The sequence below is a fragment of the Oculina patagonica genome, chromosome 4, assembly GCF_052425735.1.
Source record: "Oculina patagonica isolate OP01 chromosome 4, crgOcupat, whole genome shotgun sequence".
Taxonomy (NCBI): Eukaryota; Metazoa; Cnidaria; class Anthozoa; order Scleractinia; family Oculinidae; genus Oculina; species Oculina patagonica.
The window spans coordinates 39,447,061-39,462,314 of NC_135761.1; the positions used below are offsets into that span (position 1 = coordinate 39,447,061).

Sequence of the window (15,254 nt, forward strand, 5' to 3'; positions counted from 1 at the left end):
TAGGGTAATTCCTATCAGCTGTGCAAATATTGCTTCTGACACATGGATTGTTGTGGCTTGTTTATCTAATTTTTTGCCCCCAATAATATCTTAAATGGATAAGAACTACATATCTGTTATTACTTTATTACATGAAATTTTTGTGATATGTTCATTTTGCAACTTTGAGGTTTGCACATTTTGTAACACTTAAATTTTGCAACTTTGCAAACATTTTGTACCTTATTACATGAAATTTTCACGACACTTTAATTTCGCGAATTTCGCGATTCCAAAAAAATCGAGAAATTAAAGTGACGCGAACAATAAGTGTCGCGAACATAAGATGACGCGAAAATTAAGTGACTCATATAATAAGTTTAGTGCCACTGAAGGAAGAAATTATCAATCTAAATGGATGTTGTCGTCAATTGACTCAAGAACAATAACTCATGCACTTACAAGCATAACCTCCTCGTAAACATTAACTGCTCTGTTGTATCTATTGCTGAGATTTAGTCTCACCCTTGCTTTTTTGTTAATTTTGACGTTATTTTTTCATTAATGAAGTCGTTTTTAAAGGAAATGTAAATTGTGTCTTACTCAAAAACGTGAAATTAAAGTGATTCAAAATACAAAATTTTCGCAAAAACCCGAAATTTAAGTGTCGCGAAATATGCGCACCTCAAAATCGCGAAATTAACGTGTCGCGAAAATTTCATGTAATAAGGTATTTTTTATCACTTAAATTTTGCATATTTTCTTGGCAGTTTTATTAAAAACAAGTATGTGAATTAAATGAAAAGGAATTAAAAAGTTATACACTTCCACTAACTTGAAGTTCTTTGAATTTTTTCTAAAACATTATTCGTATGATGGTTGACATTAACATATTCAAAGTTGAGAAACTCCACTATTCACTTGCTTTTGGACCTGTCACTTGTTGTAATAAAGTCAGTGATCATAGTCATATTTTCTTGATTATCGACATAATGCATCACTTTTGTGTGACTGTCACTTTAATTTCGTGATTTTTAAAATTTGCAAACTATGGTGTCACAAAAATTTCATGTGATAAGATAGCTTGAAAAAAAGCAGTGGACTGTGCCTGTTATTTGACCATTAAAAGGACCCTGGCTAGCCAACCCTTTGTTTTTTGTTGACATGTGGATTTTTCAGTATATTTTTATATTTTATTTTGTCAGTGAATAAATTATTCACAGAATATTTATAGCATATTCTTTTTTGACAGTGACAGGTTTAAAAATGCAAAAATTATCGAAGGAGTATGCCCCACCCATTTCACCTTCCCAAAAATAAATCAACATAGCCATGAAGATAATTTTCTATTTTATTATTTCATAAATCACAAAACATTGGTTTAGTTTTTAAGTGGCAGATGTTACTCAGGACTCATTACTAAGGATTGTTTGAGAGATGGTATAATATTTGATTATAATTTTTTTTAGATAATCTGAAACATAATGTTATACAAATTATGTGTACCGGTATTTTGTTTTTGTCATGTTAATGACAACTGATGCTTTTTTAGGGATGCTCAGTTAAGTGTCAAGTGTATGTTTGCACCCCCTTTCTCATGTTAAAACTGTAGACAAGTAATTGCTGGTAATCAGTGAAGCATAATACCCTATTTTGTTTACATTTCAAACATTAAACTGGTATCTAGTTAACTGCCACAATTTGTGTTTGTATGTGTGTGTGTGAGTGGGGGGGGGGGGAGCTTCCTTATATGCCGGCTTGATCAATCAATGAAACCGATAATCTCTGCCTTGAAAGATATATCACCAATTGACATTGGATGAACTTTGTCAGGGGAAACTAGTTTCCACTTTTGTAAAATGTTAACATCATTGTCATGATGCTGTGTCGCTGTGAGGCAATATGAAACTGAGGCCTATTTTTTTACCAGTTGCCAGCTCAACCTTTTTTACCTGATCATGAAAGTCCTTAAGCTCACTATCGGTGATTGTCCTTTGATGAGGAGCTCTACCATCATCCTGACCTCTTGCAAAATGTTTCTTCTCCTTTTTTCCATACTCGTGTTTCTGAAATTTTAGTGATTGGATTGGCTCTGTATCCAATTTTCTTTTCTTCGGTAAATTCCATTGACATGGTTGGGAGGTACAAGGTACATTGAGTTGCTCCTGACTTTCAGCACTATTTGTATCATGAGGAACATTGCTCCATTGATCTACTATTGCAAAAAGGGTTGCAGCCAGGTGGTTACATCGGCCATCCACACCAGCAGGGCAGCCACAACTTGCCTTAGCAATATCTCCACTTTGATTAAGTACAACTTTTACCGTGTACACAGTTCCTTTTTTCATTGATGGCAGAACAATGCTTTTAATGAAAAATTTTTCTCCTTTTTTTTGAAAAAATTTGGCGAACATGGCCAGATTTATAAAAATTATAACCTTTTGCAATCGGCTTTTCTGTTGCCAACTTCTTTTTTAGTTCAACTTCTTCAATTTAATATTTCCAAATGTGGCTAAAGGATATCCTTGACAGTACAGCAATACCACATTGAAATCCACCGCTAGGAAAGTTTTCGCTTACTTCAGGATCGACAACTTCAGCGAGTCGCAATAAAATTCTTACTTCGGTACTGGTAAAATTGTTTTGATCTACTATCTCGTTCACAATTCAAACAGAAATATAATTAGAAAGATCTATTTTATGTTAGCTTGTTTCAGACATGCCAAAGCAAGAACACTCGCAGCTGAAAAAGTGGAAAACACTGCGGTTGTGGTTGCTGAGATGCAAGCTTCAAGCTTGAGGGCTCGGCGAACTGCGAATGGGGCAGCAATGTCAAACCGTGCAGGAACAACAAAGCTAAGCTACCCTGACCTCGGCCATAGATGAAACAAACAGAGATGAAGCTTTCAAATTTGCAGGCACTAACATGTGTTATTAGTTAACGACTTTGTTGTGATTTTTGTCGTTCGCGAAAAATAGAATTCGAAATTGCAGGAAATTGGCGTGCAGTTCATTTGTCGTTCAAATGCGTGTTTCTTGAAGACAAAAAATTTCCGGCCCTAAAATCATAGGGAGCATCCAACTATGAATAAGAACAGTTCAGCAAAAATTAAAGATTTCACATTTTAGACTCCCAACAATGTTCCCGGATGGAAAATATACTTTAGGACTTGGATAATTGTTGTTGTAGGAGCAATTCGTCTTCATTGAATCAATTTGGCCGATACTTTTCCTCTACTCTCAGTCAGTTTTACCATAGAGCGGTTTTTAAATCTGTTATGTCACCATCTTGAAAGTCGAGAAAAATCTTTGCATATTCTGTACCCAGTTGATTGTACTGCTACCTCAGCTCTATAAAGCTGTTTTCGAGTCAAACCTTTTCTTAGAATCGCCGACCAAAATTCCCAGAAAAAGTTAACAACCATGACGCAGTACAAAAAAATCCATTCCATCATTTTACTCTATTCACATGCAATGAACTCTGCACCTCATTTCTTTTTTGGGCTCCTCCTTAGCACCTCACATTCATTTCCCAAATTTTTACTAGGGTTTGTATGGCGGCCATGTATATTTACCTCTCGAAAGTCAAGTTTTCGAATTTCTGTAATACAGAAATTGTTGCCGCGACGAGAGCGTGCCCGCAATGTATTCTGGTTGCCAGTGTCCCTTTAAATAATCCTTCACACACAACCAAAGGCGAAGCCTTTCAATTGTCTAACAAAATGCTCAAGTCTAAAAATTAAGGCCCAGAAGAAGGACGGAAAAGAGAACATACATGTAAAGCATAAACCAGCCATACCTCCTGGCAAACTCTGTAAGCTGAGCGCTTCAAGCCTTGTTCATGGTGGTACTCCACTTGGGCTCTTACGCAATGTATGGTTCAACACCTCCGTGTACTGGTGTAGCAGAGGCCAAGAAGGTCAAGGTGAACCGCACCCCAATAGCTTTGTGTTTGAAGTAGATGAGAGTGGCCGTCCGTATGTTCGCACGAATGTTGACAAAGCGACCATAAACTACCCCGGCGGAATTGTCGATAAACAAAGTTCACAACATTTTGGGAAATGACAGCCTTTTTTTTTGGTGTTTTTTTAATTTTTTAAAATATTACCCAAAAAGAAAAAGAGAATTTTTTATATTCAGAAAAAAAAAAATAAAAAAAAAAGCCCCCAAAAAAAAGAGAACCAAAACAACAAGAAAATCGACTCATTTACAAATGCCACTACGCCATCTCAACAGCATGCTACTGAACAGGGAAGGAGAACCCGTCTGAATGTTGATACCAGCCCTTATTCAAATGCAGAAATGTCAGCCCTCTTCGAGAAACTTAATCGGTGTAATGTAAAACCTGTGCCTTTGAGCCTTATGAAAGAGTATGCTGATCAGTTTGTAGTTAAAAGTAGGAGTGTACCTATTGTTTCAGACTTATTTGAAACTGTAAATCAAGACCTGCAGTACCCATACCTCTTGAGGAAATGTATAAATGTACAGATAGACATTTCAAATGAAGACATTAATAAGGTAGAACATCACGGAAGGTCCCAAGCAAAAGGGTCAGGATTTTTTAGACACTGCGCGGGCAGAATAGGAGCTTCTGTGAGTGGTGCTGTTTGTCAACGTAATCTAGCACAGCCTCCACAGTCCCTCATAAAGAGTATTTGCAATCTTCACTTGTTTAAAGTTAGTACTTAGGCAACACGGCATAGCTGCACTCATGAAGAAGATGCCATCAAAGCGTATGAAGCTGAAATGAAAAAAAGTCATGTAAATTTCCAGCTGACAAGGTGTCGACTGTTTATCAATGAACAGAACCCATTTCTTCATGCAACACCTGACTTCATGACCTCGTGTGATTGTTGTGGCTTGGGTTGTGGAAAGGTGAAATGCCAAATTTGCATTGGTGAGGACTGTGACTTTGACAAGTATGTAACAGAAAAGAACACATGCCTAGAAAAGGTAAATGACAATTTTCAGCTGGTACGAAACCATCATTACTATTTTCAAGTTCAGCAGCAGCTCTTTACTTTAAAGGAAAGAAAGTTCTGTGACTTTGTAGTTTGTGGAATTGAAAGTGAAAAGAAGGCACACATAGTAAAGGAGCGTATTTATTCTGATGTTAAACACTGGGAAAATTGCTTTACCCAAGCTTAAGTCTTTCTGGAGCATTTGCATTCTGAAAGAGATTTTTGGTCGATGGTACACAAAGAGGTGCACTTTACCAGTGCCTAAAGCTGATGTTAATGGCATCTGTTTTTGTCGAGTCCAGCGGAATGAAGAAGTTATCTCATGCAGCATAGTGATTGCCCAGCCAATCCCGCCAGAGCAACAGTGAAATTCCAAAAAATGATTTCCCACTGCAGCAGATTGCCGTAGCGGCAGTCTCCCCCCCAGCAGGGCCGTGTGACACTTTCACTGTCCACCACCACAGACACTGAATGTTGGCTAGAGGGATCTCCATGAAAAGGACACAGCACACCTGGAAATGTGCTGAGGAAGCAGCCGCTCCAGCTACTACCCACATCTGCTTCCTCACAGTCTGCCTAGTTAGTTGACAGGGCAGGGGGAGATGAGGAGGAAGGACACGTCCCGCGGAGTCCGAGCTCCGATCCCCGGAGGCACGGCCAAGACGTTTCCCACAGAAAATAAGATTTTCAGCAAAAAACTGTCTTATAACTGAATATATAGGGTTTTAAAATTATTCTATTATCATGGCTATTATTATTATTACTATTTATTATTATTATTATTATTATTATTATTAGTTGTCAAGATTGCAGTGCATTGGTAACAAAAAATTTTTGTCATTACAGCTGTTCCTACTGCAATAGAGAATATTGTTCCACATGCCTTTGGTGAACACAGTAACTGTGGGCAGTTGTGCCAGTTCCTGAAAAACCCAAATGCAAAGCACAAGTCCCTTCCTTATGGCTTCGACCTAAAGGAAAAAACTTTGCGAACAGAGCTGACAAAAATTTTCAATATTTTTGCTCAAAATGCTGCGAAACTGGCTCCATGCGGCAGTACATTGGCTTTACACCCTTACTCATGACACTAATATCATCGGAAACAAGTGGACCACCATCACCTTCGCTGTTTTAGCTAAGGATCCTTTAGCCACTACACCGCCACCATCAGTCGTTAGTGGACAACCAGCACTACCAGCTTTAGCTACGACATCATCGTCAACAAACTCTGCGTCCTTACTCCTTTCAGTTTTACATCATTTTTTTTTTCAGACTAAACACTTGGAGTCATTTTTCCCCTTGTTATTCTAGGCAATGATGCAGAAGTATTGCAAATTGCAGCAGCTGAAGCAAACTGTCGAGTCAATGTGTATGTCCTTCCCAAATATGGTGCGAGTCCACATTCACCGCTATGTTTGCCTGGAAAAATAATTAACAGTCATTAAGAGTGAAGTGTTCTTTCTTATAAGTTGAGCATTTTGTCATGCTTGACTCTATAAGAGTCAAACTGTTCTGAGCCTATGAAGAACTATCAAGTGACAAAACACAAGACTGCATTAAGAGCTAATGCCCTCTAATTGGAATGCTTTCAACCCAGGTTACTGCCTGTCCCTTCCAACAGGAGTATTCATTTCTAGACCACGTCAAAATGTCATTTCAATTTCTTCGTTAAGAAACGTTGCATCAGAACAGCTTGTTGCTATTAAGGGATACCCAGCTCACTTAAGTGCCACAAAGAAAATTATAGTTCAAGGATCTGAACTAAAGAAACAAGAGGATTAAATTGCAGACCCATCAGGATATATCAAGATCATATTTTGGGGAAATCACACTAATGAAGTCCAGCAAGGATCTACCTACTTCTTTAACAAAGTCAGAGTCAAAGTAAGTCAAGATCACAGGATTTTTTAACCTCAGTAAAAGGGAAAAAATTCTCGAGGGAAGTAACAACGAAACCGAAGAAGAATGGAAAAAAATTACAAGGAAATGGGTCAGCTACCGCGAAGGAAGCAGGGGATGGTGAGTGGAAAGGCCTTGTCAGCGACGAGTGTTTATTAAACTTTGCAGGCTTTGAGAATGGTTGGTGTGATGGGCGGGTTATGGTATGCGAGGTTAAGTTTATTAAAAGCAACACAAGAAATAGGATTGAAACACAGATTATTTACAATCATCAAGCTTTAAAACCACACACTGCAGCTGTATCACCCATAAATGTTATAAAAACCATTAATGTAATACCAACCATAAATTAATAAAAATTGACCATATTAACTAACCTTTCACAATCCACAACCGAGCCCTTAACTGAACAACCATATGTATAAGGCAACCAAAATGACGGCACACGTCCAAGTAAGGGGCCACAAACCGAGAAATTGACAGTTCGATATACCCCAAAGGCCGGCTCAAGCTCTTTGTGACCCCTTAAAGAAACAAAAATACCATTTCTTCGTGTGCAATCCTAACGAGGACTCACTGTAACATCAAACACTAAAAATATAGGCAAATACTTTAACACTAAACTCCACTAAACACTAAACACTAAACAGGTGTATTCCTTGTAATGTGATGTTTGACGAATCGTCTGACCAAAGAGAACGCAAGCTCCTCAAATGGATGGAATGTCATAAACCCCCAGTACTTCAAACGCTCTGGTATATAGACTTTTTAATCATACTTTGGGTACTCTAAATGTTCTAGACCATATTATAGCTCTTGATTTTGGTCTCTGGTTTAAATACTAACTTGATGAACGAGTCCCGTGTCCGAAGTAAGAAGTGCACAAAGAGAATGACAAGTTTGTGGCCCCACTTGGAAGTCGTAGCCAGTTTATTACGTTTATGGTTAGCTTTTACATTTATGTTGTTAGTTTATTATATGGAATTTCATTACATTTATGGTTAGTGGATTTATTACTTTTTGGTTAAAAGTTTTACATTTATGGTTAGTATTACATTTATGGTCTTTTTTTACTTTATGGTTGGTATTACATTTATGGTTTTTATTACATTTATGGGTGATACAGCAGCTGCTATAGATGACAGGGTAGTTGGATCAGACATTGTTTCCAGAGCCAAAAGTGTGTTGTCTCTAATGGACAAATCGTATGCATGTTCCGGTTTTCTTGCCTCTAAAATCGATTACGATCTGGAACTATACGATGTGAAGGTTGAGAAATATTACATTGAACAGCTCAAAACAACGGAAGGCACAGTAAAGGAAAGAATTTTCAGCAGCGAGTGCGATGTTTTCACCAATTCAGCTACGCTCACGTGCTCTAGATGTTGCAAATTAAAGAAGTGTTTTAAAAGAAAAGAAAAAAAGAAATCAGGAAAAACATGGAATACATCCCAGGACTAATCACCGTTACACGTTCAAAGATCAGCCTGTTGACAAGGTGGCAAAGGGGGAAAAAATGGAAAAACAAAAAAAGAAAGCGAGAGCGGATAGAGGCAAGAGATGATTGAAATAGAGGAAGAAGACCACAAGAATCTCAAATTTATGAGGCTAATGTGAAAACAAACATGATTCCGGAGGACATGGTTCTTTTCTGGGAACAGCAGCAGAGGATGTTCCAAACAAAATCTTCAAAGGGATACAGATGTCACCCAAGGTAAACTTTTGAATCATGTTTTGACTACATGTTCTGGCTAGCATAAATTAATTGTTAATATTATGGCCATTATTATGTGGCATTAAACATAATAATAAATTAAATGACGTAAGCAAAGTCTCTGTGCACTTTCATTCGGAAAAAATTGTACCTTTGAACACGGCTTTTTTGCTGGCAAATGAGTAAATAAAATAAATTAAAATACAATAAATAAATTCATCATTAATTAATAAATATATAAATTTTTTAAGTTCAGTTTGTGGAGACTAACCACATGTACATTTCAGTGTTATGATGAAGAAGTTCACACATTGCAAAGTTCAAGTTCAGTTAACTGCCAAAATGATTATGTGTTCATCTAGAGCAACTGATTCTTTAAGTACATGGTAGTGCTAACCTGGTGTATAAAAGATACCTTCAATTGAAAATGATATAATAAGTTAAATCGAACGATTGTAAAAAGGTTGCACATAAATTCTCTTCTAAGATTATGAGGCTTTGTATTGAGTTATACAGTAAGAATTCACACGTGTTAGACCCACTTAGAAAAATTCTTATACTTCCAAGTAATCGAACAATAAGGCGAGTATAGATAATATCAGCGGTGCCTCCAAAAGTAATCAAAGGGTGGCAGGGTATGAGGTAAAGTCATTCCTTTTTAAATTGAAACTAAATAGGAATGTTGATGAACCTGTTTTGTTCAACAGAGAGGGGTGGGAGGACACCTGGAAAAGTTTTTCAACCCTTAAAAATTGTTGCAGAATTAGTGCTCATTGGTGGGAAAGGTACATTGAACAAAAACTGATAACTAAACAAAATTAATAATAACATTGAAAATTCACTTATAAAACTATACCGGTATGTTGTGGTTTAAAGTTATTTTGGGAAATAATTTTTGAAAACAATTTGGTTTCCACTATTTCGAAGAAAGGACCCCCATTAGGGATTGCTGAAGTGTTAACTGATGGAACAGAAAAACTGATTTGAAGACCAATTAACAATCAACGGATAATGCTCAGGTCAGGTAAAAGAAACCACTCTTTAAGTATGTCAGAATAAAAGGCTTGACCATAATGTTTGTTAGACAGACACTGTTTACTCCAATACCACACATGTTCTTCCCAGTACTCCTGCTGCTCATGATTGCCAGATTATGCATTGGATGAAATGGTGATGTGTCAGTCATCATGTAGACTAATTCTGTGCCACAGTGGGATAATAATTCTTGTGTCTTCTGTCATGTTTAATCTACCATACCTCTCCATCCTTAAGATGTGTTTTGCAACAACTAACAAGTGTCTTAAACAGCCTTGAACTTATGTAGTGTTTATTCCTAAAATAAAGTAGCAACATGGAATGTCACCTGGATAACAATTTTACAACCAGTCTAATAGCCTCTATGTTAAAGTTAACTGGAAAGGTGACATTTGTTTTCTGCTCTTTATCTTTCAGTCTGTGGTTGCACCAAATGGAATGGTAAGTCACTTGTTTGGGCCACTAGAGGGACATCGCCATGACGCAGAGCAACACCTTGACATAATTAAAAGCAAGTTTACATTGGCCCATGCAGGTCAGACCATACTGACAAAAAATATCAAACTGTCAAAACTGGAGAGGGATATCTAAGAGTTGGCATCAGCAAGGTTGTTGGAGTAGGTGGACATGAAACTGGTCTAGGGTTGTACACCCTTAAAAACATTCCTACAGACACCTATGTATGTTGTATTCACCCACTGCCAATCTGAAAGAATCACATCAAGTTGCTGACTATGTAGTTGAAATGACATTTGAAGATAAAAACGTTTGGGTTGATGGTTAACAGAACCCCCTTGAGCTAGGGCTTGGGCATTACTGTGTTGGTAGAAGTTTACCACTATCGCTTGCCAGAGCAAAATTTCTCCAAAATCATAGCCCAGAGGGTAAATTGTGAATTTTCTAAATTGGAGACGACCTGTGAATCAAAACCATACGAAATGTGACGGCTGGTGATGAACTACTTGTCTGTTATTCCGATGATTAGAGCTATTGGAATTCACTTTTTAGTGCAGAACACCTACAAAAAGTTGTGAATGCTCTTGGTTTGTGTGGTTCATCTTTACAAGAAGCTGAGAGATGTTTGAGGGAGATCTGGATCTAGCGAGAGAGTCAAGATCTCCATTAAACACCATGTTCCTTGAGGATGTTTTGGTTTACTTGATATAAAAGATCCCGGAAGGTGGCAGGGCACTTCCCGCTCAGCCATAGAGCTAAATACCAGAAAAAGCCCCTGCTACATGCGATTCTTTGAGGACAAAGTCAAGAGGACTCTGATTGAAGTTTCAGTGGGGGTCAGTGGGCGGTGGACAAAAAAGATCAACAAAATATCCAAGGTTGAAAATGCCAGGCATGGCAAGACTGTAGCTACTGTCACATCAGTACCTCAAAGGGCGTCATCTCAAAGTCCAAGCAAGTTTGTCCCCCAAAGCCTATCGGTTGTTGACATGCTAAAATTGGGAAAGGTCATTACTAATATCACAACCACTGTTGAGGTCTTGAATCTTAAATGTCAATGTAAGTAAATATATCGAGACATAAGCTTATAGCCTGATTCAGGTAAAAATGTACCTTTGCTGTTTGCATCCGAAAACCGTTTTATTTTGCAAACAAGCAGCCAAGCACTTGACGTTAGCCCACGCTCTCTAGATACATCCATCTTTGATGAAGCTTTAATATGTGAAACCTGCTTAATTTTTTTAATACTCGTACATGTACAACAAAAGCTCTACTGATAGACACAAAAGAGATTGATCGATTTATGACTCTCAATGTCCACTCTTTTGGCCGACGGTAACTTTCCATACATAGTTAAAGCACTTTCTTCCTGCGCCAGTGAGGCCAAACACAAGGAAGGAATGGTTCCAACGCTTCTGTGATCGCTGCAGTCATCGAGCACGAAGGCAGGGCTTCAAAATATTAAACTCCTCACAACACAAACGGGTCCTAAAAGGAACCACCCAATTTACTAAAGTTAATGACCAATAATAAATGCCAATGTTTCATCTGTCACCCACATTCCAATTAATGATTTATGGTTTTACGGAGATACAGATGAGGACCTGGCAAGATAATGAGTGCTTGTAAAAAACCACAAGATGTCCGGAGTTTATGGTTCTGTGGCTGTCTGGTTGAATGACGACCTCTACCTATTAACTGGAATGTACATAAGAACAGTGAGAAGTCCGTTTCTCACAGTGGATTCTAATGATGTGGACAACATATTCATATCAAGCAATGGGGGACATAAGGAGCAATGGCCTTGCATTGATGTCGTCACCGGTGTCAACCTCTGTGTTCAGGACCTTCCAGAGGTGTGTAGTGCCCTATGGCACGGGTCCCTATTCTGTGATCAGCAATAGTCATTAATAATCTATAAAGTCACACTAGGTGACCGTCACGCGCCCAGTCGACGCATCCACACAGAACGCACAGGAAAAATTGATCGACGCAAGACGGGAAGGAAAGAAAGAAAGGACGAGGAAGGAAGGACAGACAACCCGCAAGATCCGCAACAATTTCAAGGTCAGAACAACATAAAGGAGGCGCCAAAAAGAAAGGGCGATATTGTTGTCGATCAGGGGAACGCACGGCAGAGCGGCGGACAAGCGCCGCTATAGTAAGGTATAGAGGTTAAAGGAAAATTCTGCACCACTACAATCAGAAAGTTCCTCCCCACAGGTGTGCACATTAACATACCTGATCAGAGAAAACGGTTCTTTATAAAAGTTCTAATGAAGTTTTACATTGTTATGATTGATTTAATTATATTGCAAGATATTGTTTTGGTCGCACATTCCAGCGAGTTTTTTTGCCAATCGTCTTTGTTAAAGAGAAACAGCAAGCAGTAAATATAATTGTATCTTCTGGTATTTGATGTAAATCAGTAACTTAAACGGTCAGCTACCACTGGAAAGTTACTGGACTTGGAAGCAGTTTCAAAAGGTATGCAACACTTCTCAACAAAAGAAATCACTTCTGCATAAGTAACATTGTCCAAGCATGATAATGGAATATGCAAGGTGTGGAGAAGAAGTCAGAGAACTACGGCATTTCATATAAATATATGGTTCCTGATGGAGCCTCAATGTCTTATCGTGCTATTTAAAACTATAATGGGGCATGTCACACTTGCAATCTCTTGTAATTTTTGGAATCAACAATTAATGAGTACAAATCTTGAAAGAGTTCTGAAGATTATGTTAAATGTAAAACATAGGCACTTGGATCTGTAGATTGTGATCATGTGATCAAACTTGACCCTAGTGGACACACACAGAAGCATCTGGGAGAGGCTCTGTATGCATCAAAAGTAGAGGGTGTAAGGCAGCGAAACATAAAAATGGTAGACTGACAAAAACAGCCATAGAGAAAATATAATACTCAGGAAAGCCCTCAAGACACCTATAAAAGAAACGTCTAACAGAATCCCATTTGCAGTAATAGTTAATCCATCCTCTCCCAACATACTGGTAAGTTGAATGGTTTTTAACTTTGTACGTTCCTCACAGGAACGAAAAGCAGTGCATGTGCATATTACTTAAGGCTTTCATACTACAGCCTGAAATTCATAAAGTTACTGGCACTGTGATTATTATTATTATTTGTTTTTTATTCTGTTTGCAGAAAAAAGCTTCAAGTGCAAAGGCATGGGGCATGGGCATAAGGACTGCCCAACCCCTTCAGCTTTCAACAGGCGCAGACCTTCTGGTGGTTCAGGACAACGTTGGGGTCATGGTGGACGAGGTGGCGGCAAATGTGGTGCCCACCATCAAATTACATTACAATTTTTTTGAAGTGTATACATAGTGCTTTTCTATCATTCATTCTCGTTCGCCAATTTAAAAGTTCAAACACTGATTTAAAAGATTACCACCAGATTACATTACAATTTTTTAAGTGTATACATAGCTCTTTCCTATTATTAATTCTTTTGTTCGCCGATTCAAAAGTTTGAACACTGATTAAAAAGATTACGACCAGATTACCTTACAATATTTTTGAAGTGTAGTTCTTTCCTTTCATTCATTCTTTTGTTCACCGATTTAAAAGTTTGAACACTGATTTAAAAGATTATGACCAGATTACCTTACAATTTTTTTGAAGTGTAGTTCTTTCCTTTCATTCATTCTTTTGTTCGCTGATTTAAAAGTTCGAACACTAACCGGTGTACTTTTCTTTCATTCATTCTTTTCGCCGACCGGCTCAGTGGGAGCACGGACTGCGGCGGGAGGCCGGGTCGACCCCAGACCGGACCAACACTCAGGGTCTTAAATACTGAGGAGAATGTGCTGCATTGATAATCTGCAAATGGTCAGACATTCAGTCTCCGGAAAGGACAAAACCGTAGGCCCCGTCTCCTGCATCAGTGTACAACAGCAGGGGATGTTAAAGAACCCACACACTCACGCAAAGAGTAGGGCATAAGTTCCCGGTGTTGTGTCTGTTCTATTCCATGGGTTGGGTAGTGAGGTGAGATCAACACATGGACGGATGCGCCCGGCGCCTATTCTGATGTCTGTCTCATCCCATAGTTTGAATTGTAAAGCGCATTGATCATGAGCTTTGTAAATGTGCTATATAAGCACCCATATCATCATCATAAAAGTGCACTGGTGTAAGCTTTATTATTGGTCTGCCAGTTTTTAAAAGTAAAAAAAAGTGTTTCAATTGTAAAGAAATGGGGCATATGTATAAGGACTGCCCAACCCCTTCAGCTTTACATAGGCACAGACCTGCTAGTGCATTAGGAAAACGTTGGGGTCATGGAGGACAGGGTGGCGGCCAATGTGGTGCCCACCACCAGATAACGTTACAGTTTATTTGAAGTGTAGTTCTTTTCTTTCATTCATTCTTTTTTCGCCGATTTAAAAGTTCAAACACTGATTTAAAAGTGCACTGGTGTAAGCTTGATTATTGGTCTGCCAGTTTTGAAAAGTTAAATAAAATATTATACCAATAAGATACATATTTCCTTATATTATTATTTTTTAAAACTGTAGTGGTATAGCGAGTGGTAAAGTGGTATCACACATGTGTGGATAAAAATGGTATCACCCAAATGGTACAGGAGTTTATGGTGTAAATATTCAGGAGTTTATGGTGTAAATATTCTTTTGTTAAAAAAGTTATCTATCCAACAAAACCAATTCAAGGTGTACAATTTGATTACAAACATTAAAATTATTTCGGCGAGTTTATTCGGCGTCAGAATTTTTTTCTCTTGATTTCTTCTTATTGAAATGAGTAGAGTAGTAAGTAAATCTTGTTTTTTTATGTTTCCTTTTTAGGCGAACTAGTTCAACAGAGTGGTAAAAAGATGCCATATGTTAAAATAGGAGAAATTAGAAAAGTCTTTGAAGATCTTCCTCCTTACCTGCTCGAGGAGATTGGGAAAATGCCTAGGAAGTCATGTTCCTATGGCAGTGGTCAGAGGAAGAAATTGTGGGAGTCACAGAATTTGTGGAAATTGGGTGTATCTGTTGCAACTCCTTCCACATCCACTTCATCTGCACTCATCCATTATTATAGGAGATTGTTCTTGTGGCGTTGATTACATTGGCGAGACGAAAGAAGTCACTTGGAAGAAGCTCCCATGTTTGACATCTGTGAGTAGTTCCCAAAAGACATTATGCACGTCTTTCTTGAGGGATTACCTGCCTAGAAGA

At 38.2% G+C, this 15,254-nt stretch overlaps 1 pseudogene; it reads left to right on the forward strand.

Moving 5' to 3' along the window:
- The first annotated feature begins 4,191 nt into the window (after nt 1-4,191).
- LOC144650255 (uncharacterized) lies at nt 4,192-5,235 on the forward strand (annotated as a pseudogene).
- The last annotated feature ends 10,019 nt before the right edge of the window (nt 5,236-15,254 follow it).